At 36.4% G+C, this 23,970-nt stretch overlaps 2 long non-coding RNA genes across 2 annotated transcripts in view; both read left to right on the forward strand.

Annotated features, from left to right (window-relative positions):
- The window catches only part of LOC134478888 (uncharacterized), a 156,747-nt gene extending 134,721 nt beyond the window's left edge, over positions 1-22,026 (forward strand). Inside the window, exons 2-3 of the long non-coding RNA XR_010062150.1 lie at positions 20,116-20,466; positions 21,852-22,026. This is a non-coding gene — a long non-coding RNA (uncharacterized LOC134478888). The remainder of the gene's footprint in view (positions 1-20,115; positions 20,467-21,851) is intronic.
- Positions 535-7,827, forward strand: LOC120099708 (uncharacterized). Its single transcript, XR_010062151.1, has 3 exons — positions 535-1,417; positions 6,879-6,984; positions 7,678-7,827. It is a non-coding gene; the product is annotated as an uncharacterized LOC120099708 (long non-coding RNA).
- Positions 22,027-23,970: the final 1,944 nt, after the last annotated feature.

The following is a 23,970-nucleotide window of genomic DNA, read 5'->3' on the forward strand; positions in this document are numbered from 1 at the left end:
GCTTCTGCTTCCGTTCGTGATGAACAAGGTCCACTGCCACATGCAGTTAGAGCAATAGCTCTGTCCATGTACATTCATTGAATATTGGTCTAGTACCAGAAAGCTCTGGGTCATTGACATTTTTGTTCTTATGGGATTGAAAGCTCCTTTACCTCTTGAAATCCTTTCTCAAAATTTGCCAACAAGAGGTCTGTTTCAGTTCACTGATTTCCCACTAGCATTAATTTCTGTAGTTGGTATGATCTATCTGTGTCTCTCAGGAAATTATACACACACACACATATATATATATATATATACATATATATATATATATATATATATATATATATATATATATATATATATATACGGTTGCTGGCAGAAGGCACTTTTTAGCTACATCAATCTCATCTAGTTTTGGTGGCTGACTTATATATATATACTTTTGGTGGATCCTAAACGTATGTGGTTAGGTGGAATTGTAACATGGATTCTGAGCAACTAGGTCAAGAATGTAGACTTTAGAAATGACAGTGCCAAATAGACTCCCTCAAGTTCTTATGAACCTATTGAAGTAGAGGTTTCACTGGTCCTCAAGCCATCCTTCTTTCTGCCCATCCTCCAGTATCGTATGTTTGGCCTTCAGAGAGAATCACGGTAAAACATCCAACCCTAATTCTAGCAATAGGAACACAGGAAAGTAGATAGTGTAGTACTGCTATCAAATAGGACTAGAGAACTGAATTCTATAGTCATTATGTCATTTGCTTTGCTGAAAATGGAATTGGAAACAGAATTTTTGAGTGCACATACAGGAATATTAATAAAGTCTCATCGTGGAATGTACAATGAGAAAGTGAAATACAATATTCATTCAATTAAGGTCTGTAGGCAAAATATTGTCCTTTGGGATATAGAGAAAACCTGGGATATTGAACTGTATGTCACAGGAATGAACCTGGGGAAAAATATTATCTAGAAGAATCTCCTCCACTCTATGTTGCTAAATCTTTTCTAGCCATGCTCAGCCCCTAACTTTGTCCATTCAGAGCAAGTAACCCCTAATGAAACAAAGAGAAATCTCTACCTTTAGAGAGATGTAGTGTGTAAAGGTTTCCACCCTTAAACAGGAGACTCTCCTGAAAGTGTCACCCTCAAATTTGGTCAATGTAAGGAAAGCTGTTTAGCAGGTAGACCATGGCAGTTTTCAGTGACTTCATTAGGCCTCCCTGAAATAACTCTTGTATCCTGGAAAGCCTTAGCTTCTTCTGTGATGTCACAAGTGTCCTGACTGCAACCGCCTCTCAGATATCCCTTCAGGACCTCTAGGGTTCACTAATTGTCCTTTAATGCATTGTATACAGCCATTTGAGAGGGAGAACACAGAGGATGAAGTGATCAGACATGGGGAATATGAAGCTGGCCTTCTGTCTTGGTATGATAAGGGAAGAAATACGTGGTCAATGGGAAATCCCCTTGAGTCTTGGGTAGGGGTTGAGTTGATCCATTGAAGAGATAGCCCTGATCTGAGATTTCCACATATGGAATCAGGAGCTGGGGGCCTCTCAGAAGCATCTCAACTTCCATGCTTGTTATTTTTCTTGGTAGTCAGATAGTTTATATAATTCATTTCTTTATCCCAAAATCCACGTGTTGGGAAGGGCACTATAATTTTTCCTGAGAGCTCATAGCTTTTACCATTTTACCAAGAAGGAAAAGGTCCTAAGGAAGAAAGATAAGGCAAGTATTGTGTCCTCAGTACAGAGAAAACTCCTCCATGCATTGAATTCTAATGATGTAGTTTGTGTCTGGCATTGATATCTGGGAGGGACAAGTGCTTCTTGATGAGACTACATCATATCAGTCTTTCCACTAGTATTACTCTGAATACCATTCCCTGACAGTGACCCTTTAAAATTCTGAGTCAATAGTTGTGATTAACTGGAAGATTTCTTTTCTTTTATTTCTTTCATTTTTTTAAAATTTTTAACAAATTGTATTGCTTTTTTAATTGGAAATTTCTAAATTTACATTTAAAATATTATTTCCTTTCCCAGTTTCCTGACTATAATATCCCTTACCAGTCCCCTTACTCTTTTCATTATAACCTCTCTTACTGCCCCTGGACATTCACTTGAACTGGGAGTCAAACGTAGGCAGTACCAAGGATTCTCCTTCCATTGTAACCCAACAAGGCCATCTTCTACAACATATGCATTGGAGACATAGGTCTGTTCATGTATATTCTTTGAATATTGGTCAACTACCAGAAAGCTCTGTTTCATTGGCATTGTTGTTCTTATGGGGTTGAAAGCACCTTCATCTCTTCTAATCCTTTCTCAAAATCTGCAAACAAGTAGTTCATTTTCAGTTCACTGGTTTGACACTAGGGTTCATGTTGTGGTTTGCCCTGAAGTTATCTGTGGTAGAAGCTAATTCCCCGGCCCCAAGGTCAGCTGCATAGTCCTGTACTCAGAATTCAGGTTTCTTCACCAGAACCAAGACCCCATTGAATTTGTAAAGTATATGTGAGTGGCAGGAACAGGACAGAAGGAAAGTTATCATGGGAAGAGAAGGAAGAATGTGCGGAAGAGAAGTTTGAAGGAAGAGGAGGAGACTAGAGGAAAAAAGAGAGAAAGGAAGATGACAGATTGAGAAGCCATGGTATGTGAATTTCAGATTCTGCTCTGTGTATTTACAGGTCGTTGTTAATGTTCTTAAGGGATGTATGGTACCTGGCTTTGTATGTTTAAGTGGGCTATTATATCTAATCAACTGGATCAAAGATTATTGTGTTGTATGTTTTTTATGTGAGGGTCTGAGTATAGGAAAGTGTGTAATGTCATGAAACACTGTGCAGCAGGAGAGGGATTGTGTTTCTGCCAAGAAACTAAGTCAAGAATGTAGAATACACAAAGGACAATGCCAAATAAACTCTCTCCTGTACTAATGAACATATTGAGTTGAGGTTTAAATCGACCTCAAGCCATTCCTCTCCCTGTTTTTACTCCTGTATCTTATTCTTCCTGAAGAATAAATCATGGTAAAATATACACAACACTCAAGTCTGACCATGGGAACACAGTAAGTTAGATAGTGCAGAATTGAATTCAAATGGGACTAGAGAACCAAATTCTATAGTCCATGTTCTCCTCTGATTTACTGATGTCTGGTAATTTTGGGATAAAATAAGGATTTGGGTGTTTATCATTTGAAGTAGGTCCACAATATTTACACTGTTATACTGATTCTATAGCTAGGCCACTTTTGTAGCCAAAATTATTACAGAAAATGGATTTGGAAAACAATCATGTACACAATTAAGACAATGAATTAGGGAAGATCCCAGCAGGCAGTACTCAGTGAACCATTGGATTATAAAGAAAATAAAACAGGAAAATATAAAGGACATGTAGCTGGAAAGGGAATGAATCCAGAGAGAGTAGAACAAAGTTAAGGATTGGTGTGATCAAGGTAAATTGCAAACATGTGTGAAGAATAAATAAAAATTCTAAAATAAGAATAAAAGTTCTGAAAATATATTGAGGATTTTTATATCCTATGGAAGTCATTTTTCCGTAAAAGTAGAATAGAGTATCCTAACTTTTGTTAAGTTGCAGAAAAGTCAGTGAAAAAACATAGTTACACTGGTTTAGTGCATGCTGTCTGCATTATTGAAATATCAAACTGAGGCTCATTAATCTGTACAGTTAATTTATATCACCTGTTCAAATAAAATAAAATGAAACACTGTGTAATGATCCACAAAACCAAACTGCACACTATAGAAGTAAATGCAAACCAAAAAAATGTCCCGTTCCTAACCTCAACAATTTTACTCTTTGAAACTCTGAATAAATATGAATATAAAGGTTCTAACCTGATACATAGCATATATTATGGTGTCTTTGTGACTTATATGGTAAGATTTTTAGAGTTGCACATTGCCATCAATTATGTCATTCATTTTTAAAATCCTAGGACAACAAAATTTAAAATCCTTGGGCTTTGGTCCTGACAGCCAGGGATTGTACTCTGTACATGATCACTTTATATTAATTAGCTAAACTCTGAAAGGGAATTAGGTGCTTCACAAAATTATATTGTTTCATTGCTATGGTTATGATAAGTGTTTCTTGTGAGAATATATATATGTATATATATATATATATATATATATATATATATATATATATATTTCTCATGACAAATTTTGCTTTCTCTTCTGGTGTTTTGTGAGCTATTGATGAGCTTAAACCTAGCTTCCTTACCAACCTAGCACTTACAATAGATTATGTTTCAGTGTTGAACATAGACACACTAAAGATAGGGAAAACACTGAAAATAGTATGGGCTTTGTTCACTGTTCCAAAATATCATTTTCTGACTTCTTCTTCATCATCTTCACCACCACCACTATCACCACCACCACCACCACCACCACCACCACCACCACCACCACCACCACCATCATCAACATCATCATCACCATCATCATCCAATTTACATGAAATTGAATTTGGAATTTTGTTACACCAAAGATGAAATGAGAAGTATTCTGCTTGAAGAAGAGATACTGATGAACACTAACTGCTGTGCAGTCATTTTAATGTCATAAAGACATTGCCAAAGTTGCTTCAGATGATTGAATGAAATGGTAGCATTCTATACAACAGGGTTTGAGAGTCCCTTAGTAATAGAATGGTCTTTTACAGTAAGGTCTTCATTATCAGACTTTGATTTAACCCATCTACCAACAAAATGAAATTGTCCCAGAAATATTATAGTGCCTCTACAGAAAGAGATTTTATCCACTGATACACATCTACTTCTATTTCTAAATTGTCATGTTGACATGGGCATAGGATACAATATGTTCTGATTTACTTATGGCATTTTAGTATTATTTGGGTTAATTTTGAAAATTTCAAAGGAAAAAACCTATGAAATGATTGTATCCCATACAACTTTTAATTCGATCTTGAAGAGTTTCATGAAAACTGAATGTATATCTTCCATTTAAAAAATTGTAACATCCATCATGTGAAACTCCCACTGAACCTCAGTGGATTGATGTCTCTGGAAGCATTTAAAGACTCTCCTACTGCATTATTGCAACTCTATAGAGGCTTCACTCCCATAGTGGCAGTCCCAGATTGGCTGTAAAAAAATCATTTTCTGTGCCTTGGAAAGGGTTTAAAATTTGTGAAAATTGCGCAGACAGGCCCTAGAAAGTATGTTTTTAAAATTATTTTCTTAAAATTAGACTTATTCATGCAATATATTTGAGTTATGACTTGCCTTCCCTCTATTCCCTCCTTCTTCTATTCCTCTCCTGTCATCTGTATCTACATTCTTCCGACTCTCACTAGAAAACAAACAGTCATCTCAGCGATAAAAATAAAATGCAAGTTAATGAACTGGAGTAGAACAAAACAAGCAGATAGAAAAGAACCAGTACAAGGTACAAGAATCAGGTACAGACACAGGGACCCAGACTTCTAATCACACACTCAGGAATTCCATGGAAACATAAAACCAGGAAAATATATACACAAAACATACAGAGTAACAATTAATAGATACATAAACAAATAACATAAGGAAGAAGAAATCATGAAGAAAAAGTCCTGACCCATTATGAGACAAGGAACCTCCAAAGATAAGGTTGAGTTCCCTTAGTGCTTTATACACAGTCTAAACTTAAATTTAATTTTTGTACCCAGTGAGATTCCCTTGGAGAAAATTAAGTTTTCATTTTCAAATGATTACTCATTGGAGATAACTTCTGGTTTAGAGATAATGTGAAGTGCAGGGCTTGGATTCTTTCAAGGGCTAATTAAGAGATAAGGAGATCTGTGAGTTGCTGTCTTCTGAACATCATGCAGTTGTGACACTCAAGAAGTCACAATCTATCTGAACAGACCCTAAATAATATTGACCCTGCCTATTCAAAGTAACTAAGGACAGTGCTGGAGAAAAAAAATGATGTAGCCACTGGTGTCTTACTAGTGGTTAAATGTATAGCTTCACACCCATGTTCACCGAAATGGCTCAGGTTAAATCCAGGGGTTTATGAAACAAATAATAAAGATATGCAAGTGCTATCAGGGTTTAGTCCAAAGAGGGTATGTTGCTTGGGGAGGATGAGGTTGAGAGTGTAGAGGGCTTCCATACATGTGTTGTGCATCTACGGAATTGTCAAAGAATAACTTGCTTTCTTAAAACTTCTAAATGTAACCACCAAGAAAGTTTGGGAGATATTCTCTCAAGTCTGCTCTATTTGTTTTAAAAATTGGGTCTCATTGCATAGCTCAAATTGACCTAAAACTCCCAGTGTTCTGTCACCTGCCTCCCCTGCCCTTATTGGAGGTTTACTATACATGGACAAAATTAAAGGATATATGTAAATCTTCTGTTTATGAAATTTGACTACATAATGCAATATTCTGTTATTTGTTTTTCATTTAACAATATATCTTGAATACATGTACATGGGGAAATTCTTCATGTAACATCAGGCAATTAAGAAATGGTAGTATACTCTTTTGTTTAAATAATAGCCTACCTATGTAATTCAGATTATTTTCAATTTCATTAACTAAAGTTCGTTACTGTAAATCAGCATGAACACTGACTCAGTCACTGTACTCAATGTTGATTATTTACATTGTATTTTGTATAAATTACAAAACACGTTGTTGGAATGATGTCAAGGCTGTTAAGTAATGTAATACTTGTATAAATACTGCCAAATTGCCATCTCAGAAGACTATAATAAATACATTTTGTAATCAATTTTATATGATAGAACCCATAGTATACCATTCAAAATTAATCATGCACATATTTTAAAAACGGTATCAGTCTCTGATTTCTGTCACTTGTTGAATTAGGGTATGGACTGAAGAAACTGAAGGGGAGGGCAGCCTCTATAGGAAGACCAACAGTCTCGAATCATCCCCACCCCTGAGATCTCCCAGACACTAAGCCACCAACCAGGTATCATACACGAGCTGGTCCAAGACCCTGACACATGTATAGCAGAGGACTGCCTGGTCTGGCCTAATCCTGGAGCGACGTGAGCCCCCAGGGACCAGGGATGACTGGCAGGATCTGGGGAGCATCCTCTTGGAGTAGGGGAGGAGGAAGTGGAATGGAATGAGGAACTGTGGAAGAGGACCTGGAGAGGGAGCAATGGCAGGAATGTAAATAAATAAAATAATTTTTATAATACTTTTAGTCATAAATTCAAATGCTCGTTTCTTTTAAGCATCTACATTGCAATACAATCGTGAAGTTTAGCGTTTTATGCTTACTGAACTGTGTAAGAATTAATCCTTAATTTTCTCTATTCTTATTACTTTGCATCAATTGTGTTTGCCTATGTAGAATGCTTACTATTCATAATTTGTGCAGAAAATACATTCATGATTTTTTTTTATTTTAATGATCTGTTATGTGTGAATGTCTGTGTATAAACTTGTGCACATGAACACAGGCACCTGGGGAGACCAGAAGATGTCAGATACCCTGCAGCAGCTTTTACAGCTGGTTGCAAGTGGCTTCATGTGTGTTGGAAACTGAACATGTTTGCTCTAGAGAGTAGTAAGTGCTCTTAACCTCTAAGCTAATACTACAACACTTATTACATAATAAAAACAAACCTATTTATAATTTTCTCATGTATTTCAGGGTATCTTTGAACTTGGGACATCTTGCCTCATTCTAGGTGCTGAGACTACATTCAGGCAATTTCCAGCTTTCTTTCCTTTATCTTAGTAAGATGTGTTAGATCAAATATGTTAATATTATGCAGTAAATCCTCCATATGTTTACTTATAGAACCTTGGCTTAGTGTCTGTTTCATTCCTCTGCAATGACTATATTAATTTTAGAGTTCGCAGTTCTCTCTTTCTTTACACAATTGATCAGATGTGTTTTTCTTTCATATAGAATGAATAAGAGCCTTTTAGTTTTTCTTTGAATAGTTAATGTACTAAGAAAATGTGTTGAAATTCCCATTTTAAGGCCAATCCAAAACATTATTTCTTTAAAATGTTCCTAGAGTTATGTTTTTCTTTTTCTTCTTATTATTATTATTCTCATTAGTCTCATTATTAATATTCTGTGTAAGCTTTTATGTGTTCAAGTCATGTAGTGAATATGGAAATCTTCCAAACATATATGTGTAGGTATCAAATTTAGGTTCTTGGTTTTTCATGGCATAAAATTTTATCTGCTCAGGGACCTCACTAGAACACACTGTAAAACATTAAGGTGACATATAGCTCCAGGCTGCTTTTATATATACAATGTTTCCATCATTTTGTTTTAAAAAATATTTTTGATTATTCTAATATATTTTGTTTTCAATGTCCAGTTGGTAAGTCTAGTGTGCTTATTTTATTATTTAGGAAATAATTTAATCATAATTATTATGCACTTGATACATAGCTAATATGAAATTATCTTATAAAATTGAATAAATGTAATTAGTTTCCTTCAGCATGAACCTTGGTACATAATTTTGTTCATTATTACTATGTATTTGCATAAAACAGAGAATATTTCATTGTCCCAATACTGATGCGAATTTTATACAGTATGACAGCTACCAACTACATGTGACTTTTAATCATTTAAAAGGAGTTAAGATTATATTGTTAAATGATATTTCCATAACATCAAGTAAATAGATTTTTTGCTTCAATTAATTAAACGTGCTACAGCAGGAAAAAATTTAATTTCCTTTGATATGTTAAAATGAAATTTATCTTTACCATTCTCCTGCCTATCAGAAAACCAATATTCTTATACAGGAAGATTTGCCAAGGACATGGCGGGATAGCCACAAAGGCAGTGCAGTGGCATGAATAGCTTGGTGATAGCCAACAGCTCTCTAATTTTGCTTAAGTCCTGTTCAGTGAACACGGATGGTACTGGTAGTTTATCCACATATATAAGGTTATTGAAGCTGTGGTTATGGGGGAGAATGTACAGCCCCTTCCATACTAAAGCCAGTATCATACCTAACAACAATCATAGCCATGTGTCCTTATATACAGAATTAATTACAGTCTCTGCAGCAAAGATCACAGTAAAAATCCCAGCCAATCATATACCCAAAAGATGCCTCAACATATAAAAGAGACACGTGCTCCGCTATGTTCATCGCAGCCTTATTTATAATAGCCAGATAATGGAAAGAACCCAGATGCCCTTCAACAGAGGAATGGATACAGAAAATGTGGTACATCTACACAATGGAATATTACTCAGCTATCAAAAACAACGAGTTTATGAAATTCGTAGGCAAATGGTTAGAACTGGAAAATATCATCCTGAGTGAGCTAACCCAATCACAGAAAGACATACATGGTGTGCACTCATTGATAAGTGGCTATTAGCCCAAATGCTTGAATTACCGTAGATCCCTAGAACAAACGAAACTCAAGACGGATGATCAAAATGTGAATGCTTCACTCCTTCTTTAAATGAGGAAAAAGAATACCCTTGACAGGGAAGGGAGAGGCAAAGATTAAAACAGAGACTGAAGGAACACCCCTTCAGAGCCTGCCCCATATGTGGACCATACATATACAGCCACCCAATTAGACAAGATGGATGAAGCAAAGAAGTGCAGACCGACAGGAGCCGGATGTAGATCGCTCCTGAGAGACACAGCCAGAATACAGCAAATACAGAGGTGAATGCCAGCAGCAAACCACTGACCTGAGAATAGGTCCCCCGTTGAAGGAATCAGAGAAAGAACTGGAAGAGCTTGAAGGGGCTCGAGACCCCAAAAGTACAACAATGTCAAGCAACCAGAGCTTCCAGGGACTAAGCCACTACTTAAGTACTATACATGGACTGACCCTGGACTCTGACCCCATAGGTAGCAATGAATAACCTAGTAAGAGCACCAGTGGAAGTTGAAGCCCTGGGTCCTGCTAAGACTGAACCCCCAGTGAACTAGACTATGGGGGGAGGGAGGCAATGGGGGGAGGGTTGGGAGGGGGACACTCATAAGGAAGGGGAGGGGGGAGGGGGATGTTTGCCCGGAAACCGGGAAAGGGAAAAACACTTGAAATGTATATAAGAAATACTCAAGTTAATAAAAAATAAAAATAAAAAAATAAAAAAAACAAAAAAAAATAAAATAAAATGGGGGTAAAGGGGGTAAGAAAAAAAATCCCAGCCAATCAAAAAGCAGGAGAGAAACTTCAAATCCAGTCTCAAGGCTCTATTAACAAAATGTCACTTGATTCAAGGCTGAGGAACATTACAGAAGAGGGGGCGAGAAGATTGTAAGAGACTAATTTTACTATGAGATGGTGTCTCAAAGTAACACGAGAAATTACACTCATAACCTCTCACTAACATGATCGACTAAACAACACCTGAGGAAGAGAGGGAATGGGGAAGAATGAAAGTTTAGTTTTCTTTCTTTTTCAACTCCTCCTCCTCCTCCTCTTCCTCCTCCTCCTCCTCCTTCTCCTCTCCCTTTCCCCCTACCCTTCTCCCTCACCCAACTCCTCTTTCCCCTCCCTGATCTCCCTCTCTCTCTCTCTCTCTCTCTCTCTCTCTCTCTCTCTCTCTCTCTCTCTCTCTCCTTGTTGGCTATTTCCTACTTACATTTTGAATGTTATTCCCTTCCCTGTTTTTCAGTCCATAAGCCCCTTAACCTTTCCCCCTACCCTTCTATAAGGGGTTCACATTCCCACCCACGCCCTCCCATGCCTCCCCACATTCCCCTACAGTGGGGCTCCAACTTTGGCAGAAACAAGACTTTCTCATTCCATTGTATCCAGCAAGGCCTTCCTTTTCTACATCCATTTGGAACCATGGATCAGTCCATGTATAGTGGTTTGGTACCAGGAAGATCTGGTTGGTTAGCATGGTAATTATAATGGGGTTGCAAATCCCTTCAGATCTTTCAATCCTTTCTTTAATTCCAACAACACAGGTCTGGTACTTGATTCACTAGTTTGCAGATGGCATTTGCCTCTGTATTTGACATATACTGTCTATGTCTCTCAGGAGGTATCAATATCCAGTTATTGTCAGCCTGCACTTCTTAGCTTCATCCATCTTATCTAGTTTTTGTGTCTGAATATGCATGGGCTACATGTGGGACAGACTCTGAAAAGCAGGTCCTTCAATCTCTGTAATAAACTTTGCCTCCTTATCCCCTCCCATGGGTATTTTGGTTGCCCTTTTAAAGAAGGAGTGAAGCATCTGCATTTGGTCATCCTTCCTGAGTTTCATGTGGTCTGTGTATTGCATGATGGGTAATTCAAGCTTTTTGGATAATATCTACTTATCAATGAATGCATACCAAGTGTGTTTTTCTGTGATTGAGTAACCTCACTCAAGATGATATTTTCTAGTTTATAACATTTGCCTATGAATTTCATGAAGTCATTGTTTTGATAGCTGAGTAATATTCTGTACTGCAGATGTACCAATTTTTGTATCCATTCCTCTTTTGAAGTGCATCTGGGTTCTTTCCAGCTTCTGGCTCTTTTAAATAAGTCTGCTATGACCATAGTCGAATATATTTCTCTGTTGTATGTTGGACCAACTTTGGGTATATGCCCAAGAGAGGTATAGCTGGGTCCTCAGGTCATGGAATGTCCAATTTTCTGTGGAACCTCAAAAGAGTTGTACCAGTCTTCAATCCCACCAACAAAGGTGGAGTCTTCCTCTTTATCCACATCCTCACCAGCATCTCCTGTCACATGAGATTTATATCTTAGCCATTCTGACTGATGTGAGGTGGAATCTCAGATTTGTTTTGATTTTAATTTCCCTGATGACTAAGAATTTTGAACATTTATTTAGTTGTTTTTTGGCCATTTGATAACCTTTAGCTGAGAATGTTTTGTAATTCACTGTACCCCATTTTCTATAGGGAATTTTTGCTTTCTAGTGCCTTACTTCTTAAGTTCTTTGTATATTTTGGATATTACCAGCTACCAGATATAGGATTGGTAAAAATCTTATCCCAATCTGTTGATTATAGATTTGTCCTAATGACAGTATCTTTTGCTGTACAGAAGCTTTGCTGTTTTATGAGGTCCTATTTGTCAATTCTTGATCTTAAATCATACGTCACTGGTGTTTTGTCCAGGAAATGTTCTCCAGTGCCCATGAGTTCAAGACTCTTTGGGACCTTTTTTTCTATTAGTTTGAGTGTATTTGGTTTGATGTGGAGGTCCTTGATTCACTTGAACTTTAGCTTAGTACATGGTCATAAAAATGGGATAATTTCCATTTTCTACATGCTGACTTCCAGTTGAACCACCACTCTTTTTGGAAAATGCTATGTTACTTCTTTGGATGGTTTTATCTACTTTGCCAAATATCAAATGATAGGTGTGTGGGTTTATTTCTGGGTCTTCAATTCTATTCCACTGGTCTATCCATCTGTCTCTTTACCAATACCGTGCAGTAATTATCACTATTGCTCTGTTATACTGCTTGAGTTCAAGGGTGATGATTACGCCAGTTCTTTTATTGTGAAGTTCTTTTATTGTTGAGGATAGTTTTAAATATCCTGGCTTTTTCTTATTCCACATGAATTTGCAAATGCTGTTTCTATCTCTATTAAAGAAGTACGTAGGAATTTTGATGGATATTGCATTGAATGTGTACATTGCTTTTGGTAAAATTGTCATCTTTACTATATTAATCCTGTCAATCCATGAGCATGGAAGCTCTTTCTGTCTTCTGAGATTGTCCTCAATTTCCTTCTTCAGATACTTGAATTTCTTATCATACAGATCATTCACTTTCTTGGTTAAATTTACACCAAGATATTTTATATTATTTGGGACTATTGTGAAGTGTGTGATTTCATTTTTTCCTTTCTAAGCCTGTTTATTCATTGAGGAGAGGAAGGCTACTGTTATGTGTGAGTTAATTTTATACCCTGTCACTTTGCTGAAGTTATTTATCAGGTTAAGAAGTTCTCTGGTGGAACTTTTGGGGTCATTTAAGTGTATACTATCATATCATCTGCCAATAGTGATATTTTGATATGTTCCCTTCCAATTTGAATCCCTTTGTCCCCCTTTTGCTGTCTGAATTCTCTGGCTCTGACATGGAGTCCTGTTTTGAATAAGTAGGGAGAGAGTTGGGCAGCCTTGTCTAGTCCCTGATTTAGTGGGATTGCTTCAAGTTTCTTTCCATTTAGTTTGTTGTTAGCTACAGGTTTGCTGTATATTTCTTACACTATGTTTTTATATGAGCCTTCAATTCGTGATTTTTTCCAGGACTTTTATCCACAAGGGTTGTTGAATTTTGTCAAATGCTTTCTCAGTATCTAATGAAATTACCATGTTCTCCTTATCTTTGAGTTTGTTTACATGTTGGATTACATTTATGAATTATCCTATATTAAACCATCCTTCCATCCCTGGTTTCAAGTCTACTTGATCATGATGGATGATTTTTTTGATGTGTTGTAATATTCAGATTGCAAGAATTTTATTGAGTATTTTATCATCAATATCCATAAGGGAAATTGGTCTGAAGTCCTCTTTCTGTGCTGAGTCTTTTTGTGGGTTAGGTATAAGAGTAATTCTGGATTCATATAAGGAATGTGGTAGTGCGCTGTCTGTTTCAATTTTGTGGAAGAGTTTGGACAGTTTTAGTATGATGTCTTCTAAGAAGGTCTGATAGAATTCTACACTGAACCCATCTCGACCTGGGCTCTGTTTGGTTGGGAGACTTTTAATAACTGCTTCTATTTCTTTAGGAGTTATGGGGTTGTTTAGATAGTTTATTTATTCCGGATTTTCTTTGCTACCTGTTATCTGTCTACTAAATTGTCCATTTCCTCCAGATTTTGCAGTTTTGTTGAATATAGGCTTTTATAGTAGAATCTGATGATTTTTTTTAATTACTTCAGATTCTGTTCTTGTGTCTCCGTTTTCCTTTCTGATTTTGTTAATTTGGGTACAATCACTTTGAACTCTGATTAGTTTGGCTAAGGGTTTATCTATCTTATTGCTTTTCTCAAAGAAAAAGTTCCTGCTTTTGTATCGTCCTTTTCATTTCTACTTTGTTGATTTCAGCTCTGAGTTTGATAATTTCCTGCTTTCTACCCCCCTTGGCTTTACTTAGTTCTTTTTGTTCTAGAGCTTTTACATGTGCTATCAAGCTCCTGACATATTCTCTCTCTTGTTTCTTTTCACAAACACTCAGAGCTATAAGTTTCCCTCTTAGCTCTTCTTTCAATCAATCACATATGTTTGGGAATGTTGTATCTTCATTATTCATTAAGTTCTAAGAAGTCTTTAATTTCTTTCTTTATTTCTTCATTGATCATGTTGTCATGGAGTAAAGCATTTTTATATTTCAGTGTATATGTGGGCTTTCTGTCAATATTGTTATTGTTGAAGACCAGTCTTAGTGTGTGGTGATCTGATAGAATGCCTGGGATTATTTCTATTTCCCTGTATCTGTTAAGGTCTGTTGAAGGACCAATTATGTGGTCAATTTTGAAGAAAGTTCCCTGAGGTTATGAGAAGAATGTATATTCTTATTTTTTAGGATGGAATGTTCTATAAATATCTGTTAAATCCATATGTTTTATAACTTCTATTACTTTCTCCACATCTCTGTTTAATTTCTGTTTCTAGGATCTCTCCAGTGATGAGGGTGGGGTGTTGCAATCTCCTACTATTATCATGTCAGGTGCAATGTGTGCTTTTAGCTTTAGTAAGATTTCTTTTATGAATCCTCAGGATCTCTCATTAATCATTTTTATCGAACAAATCCAAATGTAAATATAACATTCTGGTTCTTGAGTTGATATTCTGGAAATTTAACTGGAAGAGGCAAGGACTCACTCTCTAACTAGAGAGCTACCTATACAAATAAAGAAACTACTAATGAAAAGGAAGTTGCTTTAAAATACTTCAAATTAAAAAATGTAGTCATTTTCTGTGTTGGCTGTGGGAAAGTTGTTTATTTGTTTTTGTTTGTTTGTTTTAATTTAATGTGGAGAAATATTTAAAGTACATCAAAATAAGTGTGAAATGCATCACAATAGGATCCTATGCATTCCAGCATTTTTTTTACAAGAGCAGAGTCCACTGAGAGGTCAAGTATGTACAACACCATTCCTGCTTCATAATTGTCAGAGCTTTAAGTCTAACCCTATCTTCTCTACATTTAGATTTTTATAAATTTTGCTTGATTGGGTCAGATATAATCTAATAGATCTAATAAGCTCTTATAACTGACTATGTCCCCTGCACTCCTGAGAAAACCATTTATTGTTTTAATTTTTTTTTGTTCTTGTTTTGGGGAGCTGTGTTTTTCATTAAGATCAATAGAAAATTAATCTACTGATCAATTAGTGAATAGAAAGGAAAATTATGTATTATGGAGAAAAATTTCCCAAAATGCAGTGTACACAAGTGTAAAACTAAATGTTTGTGTGTAGACATGCATACATGCTCATGAACCATGTAGCTTACAAGCATTCCACACCCGATCAACTTAAGTGATTTGGGAAATTAACTTATTCACACAGAAGAAAACTCATGGGGAATACATTTTTTTCTTAGCCATGTTTATAAGTGACCAAATGGTGAAGCAGGATGTAAACAAATACTATTATCCTTCATTGTTTTAATTCATGTACAATCTCTACATGCTCTTATTCTATTGTGTTTCTCTGTGTCTAAGTCTCTGCATGAATATATAGGAACACTTGTGTATGTGGCATAAGAGTGTGTGTGTGTGTGTGTTGTGTGTGTGTGTGAGTGTGTGTGTGTGTCTTATATTGTATTTATGTTCATAGGTGTAATGTTTATTTATTTATAATTTGGAAATACTGAAACCCACATTTGATTTGTGGATCAACTATGTGCAATCTACTCACATAGCTCAGACATTTCATTATACAGGTGAATAGAGAGAGAGCCTAAGAGGATGGAGATATCTCCTAAACTACTCTTGTCAGAAAACAAGTGGTTTATCTTTTGGCAAGAAAACCCAAACTTCCACAAAGACATATACACTCCATAAAACAGAAATGGACATCTCATGTGAAAGGAAAAGTTATCAGACTGGGAGAAAAATGAGTTTGCCACATTCCAATATTTGAGGGACATGAGACTGATCTTCAGAAGATATAATGGGAAGGGACAGGCAGAATCCCCAAGGAACCAAACTATGCTAAACACTGGAGCTTCTCATTACATGAGAGGTCAGAGATTAATAAGGATGGTAAACATAATGATAAGAACTTTGCAGTCCATATTCAGTCTCCGTATAAGGCTACAATGTGAAAAAGATGAAAAGTAGTCACCACCAAAGTGCTAACAGAGCTACTTTAGCAGTTACATTGTGAATAACAAAGTGTAACTATACAAGTGTGTGTGTGTGTGTGTGTGTGTGTGTGTGTGTGTGTGTGTGTGTGTCTTATATGGTATTTATGTCCATAGGTAACATGTTTATTTATTAATAATTTGGAAATACTGAAACCCACATTTGATTTTGGAAGCGAAGAATTATATTTGAAAACAAACAAGGCTGTACTGGAACTGAACAATTTTCCATGTAAGTAAGCACACAGCAGGTGCCATATGCAAAAGTGAGCAAAGAAGAAGGAACTGTATACATACTATGTGTACAGAAATACAGGTAGTTTGGTGGAATTCTAAGATGTTTAGATGAAAGAATAGGACGGAATTCTTATCAAGCCAGGCATCATGTTTGCTCTTAGAATACTCACATTCAAGAGTCTGAGGGACGAAATTAGGAATTTCAGGTTAGCCTAGACTACATATGAAGACAACACATATTTTATTATTTTTTATTTATTTAAATCAATAGTTTGATTGATAGAATATCATGAACAATATTAAGAAAAGAGAAATTTCATGCCTACACAGTGATACTCCTGCTAAGATAACATGTTCAATAAAGAGACAGGAACTATTCAGTTACAAATACCAGCTGTCATATTGAAGGTTGTGACATGAGTGGTATGGTGTTGTTTGCTTGATCCTTCTTCACTTTCAAGGCTCATTTTACACACCTTAAAAAGCTTCTCTGACTACCTCGTTACTGTGCAGACATCGAGATGTGCCTTGCCTTTTCTATGTATTAAAACCAGTAATCATTTATTTATAAAATGATTATTTGATTTTACTTTATCTTCAAAAATAATGAGTCTTGAAGAAATGATACCTTTACTGTGTGAGTTTGAATATTCATCATAGCAATCAGAGAATAATCGGGGCCCAACACACACACACAGGGTGGTTGGAGAGACTATAACTGTGGCAACAAGTAAGCATAGTAACGAGTGGGTTGATCTGTTTTTCTGCATAACATTGATAACTAGTTAATGATAAGAATGGGTAAAAAAATGAGATAAAGTAAAGGTTTTCTTTACCTTAATTTGAATGATTGCCTATACAGCATGTGAAACTGAACTCAGACCCATGGTTAAGCTTCTGCCTGAGCTTCATTAGTGCCACAACTACAAGTGTGCACCATCTTTGTAAATATTTGGACACTTGGCTCAATGCTTAGCACACTTTGGAAAATCCCCTGGTGTTAAGAAAGAAAGTATTAGATATGAAAATCTATGATAATAAATCACTTCTAAGCTTTGAGTTTTGTGACTACAGAGAAAGACTTTGACTCTGATGTAAGTGAGTGTCTAAAAGTATTAAAAAATTAATATCTTTCATCTGCAAGAATCCTTCTAATGGCTTACTGCTATCTTCCAGGAGATGAGTTTCAATTGTGTCAATTGCTCTTTGTGGCAGGAAAAGGGCTTGTCTGTCAAATACTTTGAGATTCCTGGAGAATGCTTCATCCTGTTCACCGTCATTCTGCTCCCATATCCTTTGCTATCTACATTAGTCCATCTCTACACACTGCCATGTACTTCTTTCTGGCGAACTTATGTATCCTGGAAATTGTTTACACTGTCTCTGTCATACACAATTTATGGAGAGCCTTGTAAGTGAGATCTGAGTAATCTCTCTGGAGGGATGTGTCACACAGATGTTGTTCTTCACAATTTTAGGTATAACAAAGTGCTGCCTATTGGCAGCCATGGCCTTTGGCCACTGTATGTCCCCACTTCACTATTCAACCCAAATGAGTCATGAGTTATGTGTCCATTTGGCATTTTTTTCATGGGGAATAGGTTGCCTTGTAGGGTTGGGACAAAACTACTTGAGACCCAAATCTAACCACCCACAAGGAGTTGATGAATTCTTGCTCATCTTCCATACCACTGTGACATCCATGCTGAACCCCATCACATATACCTTAATGAACCAAGAAGTCAAGGCAGCACTGAGAAGAACTCTGGGTCTGATGAAAGTTCTGATAATAAGAAGGTAATTAAAGATCCCAAAGTGCTTTTTAAAAAGGTGCAAAGTCTGTGAAAACAAAACAAAACAAAATCCCTTTGGTCTTTCTTTCTGTCTTGAAACAAACTTTTAGAAACATAACTTTGTTTTAGTGTGTTCCCTTTGTTCCCCACCATGCTTAATTGCAAACAATTGTAATATATGTTTGCTACTAAATTACTTTAGTAGATTAGTCCAGTACTTAAATGTTTTCATCCGGGCAGCGTTTAAACCACATGCTAATGTCTCAGGGTCCTTGAAAATTCTCTGTACCCATTCTTAGCTATTTGGAAATCTTCCACAAATTGTTTGTAAATGATCTCAACTCATTGTGCTACAATTCCATATTCCTCAGTACATGTAAATTCATTGCATTGGACTGGAACTGCTAAGTAGTTCTCGGGACAGTGAATTGTTAGGCTCTGCTTTGTGTAACATTTGGTCAGTCCCTACTTCAGTTCTGGGCACCCAGGCCCTATGATCTTAGAACAGGAGTAGTCTTTCCCCCACTTTTTGTCTATAGGGCAGTGGTAAAGAATTTCAGCCAGATGTTTCTCAACATAAATATCATAGTTTCAGATAAACACACACATACACACATGCACAAACACACACACACGCACACACACACACACACACAAACAAGCATGCATGAACACATTATACAAGAATTGATGTGGGTTTACAAGTGACAGAATACAAATAGAAAAGCCGGCTAGTGTCAGATAATTAGATTCAGGTTGCTATTAAACAAGAAAATGAAATAACGTAAAATTAGAATTTGAGTCTTTAGAAATATATTGAAACAAAAATAAAATTCCATTTAAGTGTGCTGAAAATATGGAACACATTAAAAAAATCACCATGACACTAAAACTACAGTATTGTTTTAGGCATGAGTCACCCAACCAGAAAGACAATAATTATATTCTCCTCGGACTCATTGTTCTGAGTGTACTTATAAGCAGTAAGGACCATTCAGGTCAAAATGTTGGTTAAAAAAATGACTGAGATGCTACAAACAAGTCCTAAAGTTTTGAAGAGACATACAGTCTTTCCACAGGCATTAAGTAATTCTCCTATTATTTCTATTACTTTAAAAAGAATTACAAAAGAAAATACATTAAAATATTTTAACTATGAAAGGAAAATAATTTAAAATAATTTCATTGCTACATAATTGGGTGTTGTTAAGATGACAGGCATCCTCCTAATGTATAACTGCGATAAGTAAAGCAAAAAACACTTTTTGGTATCTGTGTCAAATACATATAATCTCAACCTATAAGAGAAAAACAACTGGACAAATCCAAATTCAGAGACATTTCAGCAAAGTATTTTTCTTCAAAGGTGTAGTCACATAAGATAAAAATAGTAATGAATTATCACAGAATAGAATAACATAAGATATGTAATAACTAAATGTCAACTGGATTTCTGGATTGGATATGGGCATAGATAGTGTACAGTTCTAGAAACATTGTTATTATGATTTGATCAACCTACAAAATTACTTTTAACATTTTTTCAATTTTCTAATTTTTTGAGAATTAGTCATTAGATTGATTAAAGTATATAAAATTTAGTAATTAGGTTACGATATAAAACCATACTGTTTCCTATCAATTAAATCTCCTTTTCCTGTATTGTTTGAATTCTGCTTTATTTTTTGTATTGATTCATATTATTAATTTATTTATGTCTCAAATGCTGTCATTTTTCCTGTTTTCCCCCACAGATTCCCTTAACCCAATCACCATCCTTTTCTGATTTCTTCTTTCAAAGAGTCAAAACAACAGGAGTTATAAGGCATGTTCAGTCCCTGAATAGCTGTTCATATGGCCATGCATTTGAAAATCTACAACATTGATAGTGCAGACATCAGGAAATATCATTCAAAAATGATCTTCAAATATTAAATAATCTCCACTTATCAGCTATCAACTATCAGCTTTACAAAACAGGAAGAATCCAAGAGGAAAAATATCCTTGTAATGTACGTAGATAAAATTGATCAGATAAGAAGGAAATCAGAGAGCAACCTTCCTGGATTCAACACAAGAGAGCCTCAGTTCCTGTAGTGTATTCGGTATGAGTTTATAGAGTTTATGGGTTAATACCTGGAAATGAACTCCTACAAAAACCAACAACAAACAGACCACAAACTGAAATATTTATAAAAGCCAAACAAATATGTGGAAAGTATTATTTTCAGCTCTATATGAGAATACTAATGTTTAATTGTATATTAATAAAATTTTAATTTAATAACTGCATATTTTATTGCAAATTTTTAAATAAATAGATTTTAAGTGACTCATGTGATCATTAACCTTAGTGGCTTTGATTGAATTATAGATCAATAAAGTGTTTATTTGACTGTGATTATCACTATGAATATTCACCAAAATCAAATTATGTGAAAAAGGAACTGCTCTTCTGTTTTCATACTTTTTGTTGTACATATGTAAGAGTTTTATCTGCTTGTTCGTGTGTGCAATACATCCATGCCTAGTGTCCAGGAGGTTTAAGAGGGTGTGAGATTCCATGATGCTGAAATTACAGCCACTTGTGAACTGTCACTTGGGAGCTAGGGTTCGGTCCTGAATTCTCTTGAAGAACACATAATGTTATTAATCACCAAATCATTTCTTCATCTTAAGCAAATGCCACTTCTTTGTAAAAATAGTTCCTAAGCTGTCCTGTCTTCACCATAGACCACTGTTTTCTCAAATGTGATAATTTATTAAACACACACCCACCTGCTTCTTACCTTCATATATATTCACACAAACACACATACAAACAGAAACACACACACTCACACACAGAGACACACGCACAACTGCTCTTACCTTCAAGTTTACTTACATACTTACTTACACACACACACACACACACACACACACACACCTGCTTCTTACCTTCAAGTAGACTTAGTTATTTTCACATTAATTTGTGTATTTATTCACTTTACATGCTGCACCCTGCCCCCCTCCAGTTCACCCCTCTCACAATCCTTTGCCCATCCCTTTCTCTTTAGAGCAGGAGGGGAACCCTCGGGTAGCTCCTCCCCTTGCATATCCAGTCTCTATGATCACATCCTCTGATACTGAGGACAGACACAGCAGCCTAGATGGATTGGGGTGGGGAGCTAGAAGTGATTTCCAGAAAGAGGCAGAGAGCTGGGGTAACAGATGCCCATTAATCAATGGGTGTTTCCTTAGCTGAGAATCAGTCTCAGTGATATGGACCTAAAGAAACCATCTGCTGTCGCCAGAGAGCAACCCAAATGGAATGATAAAGAGACACCAACTTTAGACACAAAATTCATTCTGACCACAAGAAATGAAAGGGCTGTGCATAGAGAAGATAGTGAAAAATGATCAACCAATGGTTACTGCAGATTGAGACCCACCCCATGGATGAGCACCGATCCCTTACACTATTAATGTGACTCTGTTATGCTTGCAGACAGCAGTCTAGCATGGCTTCCCTCTGTGAGATTCCACTAAGCTGCTGACTCAGACAGAAGCAGGCATCATCTAGTCAAACCACGGTGGAGCTTGGGGACTCTGATGGAAGAAGAGAATGAAAAGGATTATGGCCTCTAAGGATATAGGCACTCCACAGGCTTTGTCTTCATGCAGGTACGGAACAGCTAGTATTGGGCCTTCCCAAAACATGTTGTCTGTAGATGGGATATTTGTTTTTAAAATTCATTTATTTACTCACTTTACATCCCAAAATGGGTGCTCCATCTTCATGGGATGCCAACACTCATTGTCCGGGGCACTTATAAAAAGACAAAGCTACACATTTGCTACCTATGTCCTGGGAGCTCAGGTTCAGTCTATGTTCACTCTCTGGTTGGTGGTTCAGTCTTTGGAAGACCCCAAGTGTCACTGTGAGTTGACTCTACTGGTCTTGCTGTGGAGTCCCACATATCATCTGGGCCTTGATTCTTCACCTTATTTTTTAAAGACTCCCCAAGCTCCAGCTCTTGTTTGGTGGTGAATCTTTACACTTATTTCTCTCAGCTGTTGGGGGGTGGAGTCACAGAGAGGTCAGTTATGCTAGGATTGTGTCTGCAAGCACGGTAGAGTATCTTTAATAGTGTCAGGTATCGGTGATTGCCCACGGGTAGCGCTCAATCTGAGCTAAACATTGGTTGGAAGTTCCTTCCATGTCTGCTCTATCTATCTTCGTATCTGAAGATCTTGTAGGCTGTGTTCATTTTGATTGAAGGTTTTGTGGGTAGGTTTTTGTCCTTGTCACCTCACTGGGAGTCATTCCTGGCTACAGAAGTGGCAAATTAAAGATCTGTATCCCCACTGCTACAGTCCCCCAAATAGACACCCTGTAGCCTCGCCTTTCCCAGGTCTCTGGCACCTCCTAGAGATGTGCACCCCACACTTGTGATTTCCATTCTCTTTTCCCTGCTTTCCCTATAACTAATTCCTCCAAAGGCCACTCCATTCCCCACCTCCCCTCCCATTCAGTTTCCTCCCACCCTCCACCCTTCTCAATATCTATTATGCTAAATACATTTTAAAGTCAATATTTAGGAAAAAACACTGAGTAAGTGTAAGAAGTATCCCATAAGTAATTGTGGTGGATGTTTAGGGAAGACATGAACATGTTAATTTTTATAGAGGTCAAAATTACTACATATATTGTTAGAAGAGACACTGTCTTCATTACATTCAACATGAAGGAAACCATTTATATATTCTTTTAAGTTATACAAGGGAATCTGTTAAAAGAGTTACACACATCACACAAATTTATTACCTTAAAGCTCCCTTTATTGCAAATATTTACACAATGTAAAGTACAAAGGCTTACACTCATGTGAGTGTACTTTGTTTCAAAGTTAACGTTTAGAAATACAGGTTGATGAGAACAGTCATCTCAGACTCAGAGTGGATAAATACATCAGGGAGTCATGTATTACCTTACCTGTGTTCTTTCCTTTATTCCTGCTGAAGACAAATCTCATTTGCAGCCCCTACTGTGAGAGATGGATTAGAAAATGCCTGAGAGTCTACAACCCAGAAAGAAAAAAGACAACATCTCCAAATAGTACACACAGTCAAAACTTTCTTGTAGATCTTAACACTTGAAACAAAATGCAAAGAGAAAATCCATTTCCTAGGATATTACAATAAACAGGAAAGGGTACCTGTAGGAAGCATTCTCAGGGGATTTTAAACTTCTGTACCTAAGAATGAAACTGCCTCCATTTACGTGAAGATTTGTTTCTTTGGCAAGAAAGTCAGTTTGTCTCTTGACGGTTGTGCTGTCTGTTCAATACTAAGGCAACGGTGATGCTTTATGAATGTGAACAGATAAACATACCAGTTTTCACTTCTTCAAAGAATTTCAAGAAGAACCTGAAAGAGAATGTATAATGTTTTAGAAATGAAATATGTGAATTTAAATTAGCCAGCAAAAATATGTTGTTAAAAGTTTCTGCCTTCTATTAATAATTTTGACTATTCTTGCTATGAATAAAAAGACGGTTATGTAATGTCTACCAATCCCCAAAGCCTGAAACATTGTGGAAAACTGTCTTATTCCTCCCTAACTT

This window comes from Rattus norvegicus (genome assembly GCF_036323735.1).
Source record: "Rattus norvegicus strain BN/NHsdMcwi chromosome Y unlocalized genomic scaffold, GRCr8 chrY_unlocalized_2, whole genome shotgun sequence".
Lineage (NCBI taxonomy): Eukaryota > Metazoa > Chordata > Mammalia > Rodentia > Muridae > Rattus > Rattus norvegicus.